A 4,009-nucleotide genomic window follows, 5' to 3' on the forward strand; every position below is an offset into this window, starting at 1 on the left:
GAAGTGCGGGGTAATATGAGCTGGAGGTTGGCAGATGAACGATATATGTTGAATTAACTTGTAGGCTCCAAATTGAGAAGATACACGATTTGATTGGCGGCAGAATTCTCAAGGAAATCCTTCGGAGATAGTATAAATACGTGGTGTAGTTCATTCAAGAAGTTCATACTGCTAAGGTAGACGTTTATTCAACAATCGAGGAAATAAAACTAAGGCCACCGTTACATTGTGTCTTTAGTCGCTCTAAGATTACAAATCTCTACCTGTTATCTACTTCTTAGTACAGTGACAAAATTATTCCATCTGCTGACAAACAGTGAAGAATCTTAATGCTAAACAACCTCTGGCTCCAACCCTACATGATAAGCGTAGGCCACGTCCATGAGAAATGGTTTACGGACAGAGTACTAATTGACGTAGAGTACAACATGGGCTTTGAACTCGTATATACATGCACATATTTACCTAGCTAAGACATGACCCAAACAGTTTTGGTTTCTATTTTAAAAACGCGTTCGTTCCTTCACAGACGTTCGTAGTTCTAAAAGCTACTAGGTGCCATGTAGAAATGTGGCTCTGATCAGTTTAAAATATGAAGAAAAAACACGAGACAAGCGAATTGTTTTATCTCGTTCGATGTTGTATTTCTACTTGTCTGAAAATATTGCTCTGCTGTGTACACGGAAAACTTAAACAAGCACTCATGTATGGTTGAACCACAGTCCTGTTGTACTGGCGATCACAAAAACAGAAGACCGTTGATTTCGGAATAGGTCGGGTGAGGCTGAATATTACGTTACCATTTTTGAAATCATTCGCTCCATCGCACGGCCTGGTATGACGTTATGCTTCAACCTCCCACATGACCCTCTGGAGGAAGGGGCACTCTCTGAAAACATCGACTCCCCCTCCGAAACAGGCCGTGATGCTCCCTATTCTAATTTTTAAAATAAGGCTATATGGTGCTCAAAGTTTAATTGGTAGTTAGGTTGATACTAAAAGTTAGCACTTAATGTACAATCACCTCTCCGAAACATATATGTGTGTGTCAATACAGTGTTTTTGTGCCTGTTGAAGCGGGAATATCATGCTATAAGAGTATAGCTTACGATTAGATGCATCATAGATGGCTCGGTATGTACAATATAAACAGCCTCTTATTAGCGAAAGTATACTTCAGGTATCGTAATTAAACTACTGTATAACAAAATTTCAAATACACATGTAGTGCATGTACATGTAATACATATTGTGAGAGACTACAAGAGGAGATGTTTTTCTATATACCTTTATAACATCTTACGCCGTCAGCCCGAGAGTGATTTAAGACGTGTTCTCGAATCTATATATGTGTAGGTGGGTCGGCCCGAGAGGACGTATGAGTAATTTGATATTTCTTTTCAGATTGTTCTATTTATAGGACACGGGCCACCGGCTAGCCGAGAGCCGAGGCCCGAAAGTCCGGGACTGAGAGTACATAACAGAGAAAGTGATATATTTATTTCTAGAAAATATCTACTAAAGTGTTCTGCATAAGGTTTCTCATACTGATCATACGAGGTTTTACCCTTGACACCCAAGTGGTTGAACACTAGTACAAACACCATCAGTATATAACTGAAGGCTAGATCATAAATAAATTCATTCGAACGCAGCACTCTTTAGATACATTTGCGCTTTACTTAGTCTACTATATTGCCATCTAACATATTGATGAATAGATTGAAAGTACTGCTCTTAACTAGCATTTTCGATGCCTCATTCGAATATATTGTATTAATATCATATCAAGCTATATGTTTCCGTTGCGGTGTTGGACACTACTATCATTATAACTACTGAACAATACATTTTTAAATACACATGTAATGCATGGACATAGATTGAACATTGATGGAGTGTAAATTGAAAGTAGTGCTTTAAATTCACATATTCAATGTCTGATTCGAATATATTGTACTAATATCATGTTACGCTATACATAGTCGTTGCAGCGTTAAACACTGCCACCATACTAACTGCTATATAATAGATTTTTTGATACACGTGAAATGCATGTACATGTATAGAATATTGATAAAGTTTAAGTAGATTTCGTTAACACATGATAAATAAGTATTGATGTTGCAAACACATTTGTCTCCTATTGTCCTTCAGACTCGTCAACATCCAACTCCGCCAGAGCTACAGCCGCGCCTTCTGCAGTAAGAAGGCGTACGTCGTTATTGACCTCTATAGCTTTGAGGAGTAAAGCTTTACACTGCGATTTTGATAACGTCTTATCAACTGTGATTTCAAGAAACTTAACCAATTCTCGCAGATGCTTTACATTCGTGTCTAATACATACGCCCATGGCCCTAGCTTCCTTACCATAACAAATTTTATGCGCATCATTGGCACTGAAATGATACTGATACAGTTCATTTTCTATAACTCAGTTTGTAGTGAGGGTCCCGTGAAAAAGCTGAGATCTGTCCAATTACTCGACATGTCATCCTCCTCGAATTCATCTGCCATAACTTCACTTGATTGTGTGTGATTTGTGTTCTTCACTTAGAGCCCAATTTTGACTTCTTCATAGATTCCTTTGTAGCGTAAAACTTGACTATAATGTTAGTGTCTGTTTGTCAGTGGTTGTATAAATAATGGTTCATACAAGTCATTCTCGCGATCTCTTTTACAGTGGCGTGTGATCAGAAATGGCGCGGTCTCAAGTTGCAGGCGTGATCTCAATTCAACAAATCCTTTAAGCATATACACTCACGCTGATTGCACTTTCAACTTGCAACAAATATGTAGTCATTGATTTCCCTATCTGTACACAGAATATCGAGTATCTGCGAACTTACAACGCTGACTACATGCACTGTCAGACTAGGTAAAAATCACCATGCGTTACACAATGTTTTCAGCACTACATTTATCTTCCGCCGGTAAATCTTGGTCCACACTTAGACAGTCAGTGCAATCTCGACACCATGTATTTTTACGTGATGTTCGTTTCAATAACTTGTCGCATAATTTTTTTTGGGCATAGAATCCTGCAATGTGCACGAGCACAGAATCCTGCAATGTGCACGGGCACAGAATCCTGCAATGTGCACGGGCACAGAATCCTGCAATGTGCACGGGCACAGAATCCTGCAATGTGCACGGGCACAGAATCCTGCAATGTGCACGGGCACAGAATCCTGCAATGTGTACCTGCACTGACTGAGAACAAGGTTCTATTTCAGTGTAAGACATTGTATGGAATGCTGTCGATGAATTGTGTTCCGTATTGACTAAGTGTTGTGTCGGTTACGTTTTCATTCGTTCACAACCCCCTTGCGTATTATCTGAAGCCAGGTATGATTACACAACTACCAAATTGCTTTCATATCCAGTGTCACAGGTGTCATGTCAACATCTTGTTCGCCACGTTTATGACTCCGGGCACCGCCGAATTGTAATTCCACTTGATCATTGCAAGCATCTCCTGGAATTGAATAGTCCATATGGAGATCAGTCGTATCGTACCGCACCATATTATTGGTTATACTTTTGCAGGCATGAGTGCACATCATGAAAGTATCTAATGTGAGTCCCTTCGCTTGGTTAGTTGTCAATCTGCGTGTATATCTCGCTACTTCGCTGCTCGTACGTGCTACTGCGGCACCTCGCCATATTTGTAGCCAACAAACGGGGCATCACTGTCGTCAGTATGTTGAGTTTAGGATAGTCTGTGCTCGCATAAGGCTCAGACACAGGATCTCGATGTCTATCTCTCTTTCCCTTACTTTTTATTTTCATAGGATTCCAGAAAAACTCTCTTACATCATTAAGAAAGTTTTCGATGCCAGATATCGTGTGCCGGAGTATGCTGTCTGTTTCAGATGTCGTGTGTCGGAGTATGCTGTCTGTTTCTCAATGCGTTTTCATTGGGTCGGCACACTCTTCTCCTGGAATCCATACTCCATTGTTCAGAGCTAGAGCGGCTTGCACTGGATCTGAAAGGATAAGTAGAGC

The sequence above is a fragment of the Sphaeroforma arctica genome (genome assembly GCF_001186125.1).
Source record: "Sphaeroforma arctica JP610 unplaced genomic scaffold supercont1.1009, whole genome shotgun sequence".
NCBI classification, from domain to species: domain Eukaryota; class Ichthyosporea; order Ichthyophonida; genus Sphaeroforma; species Sphaeroforma arctica.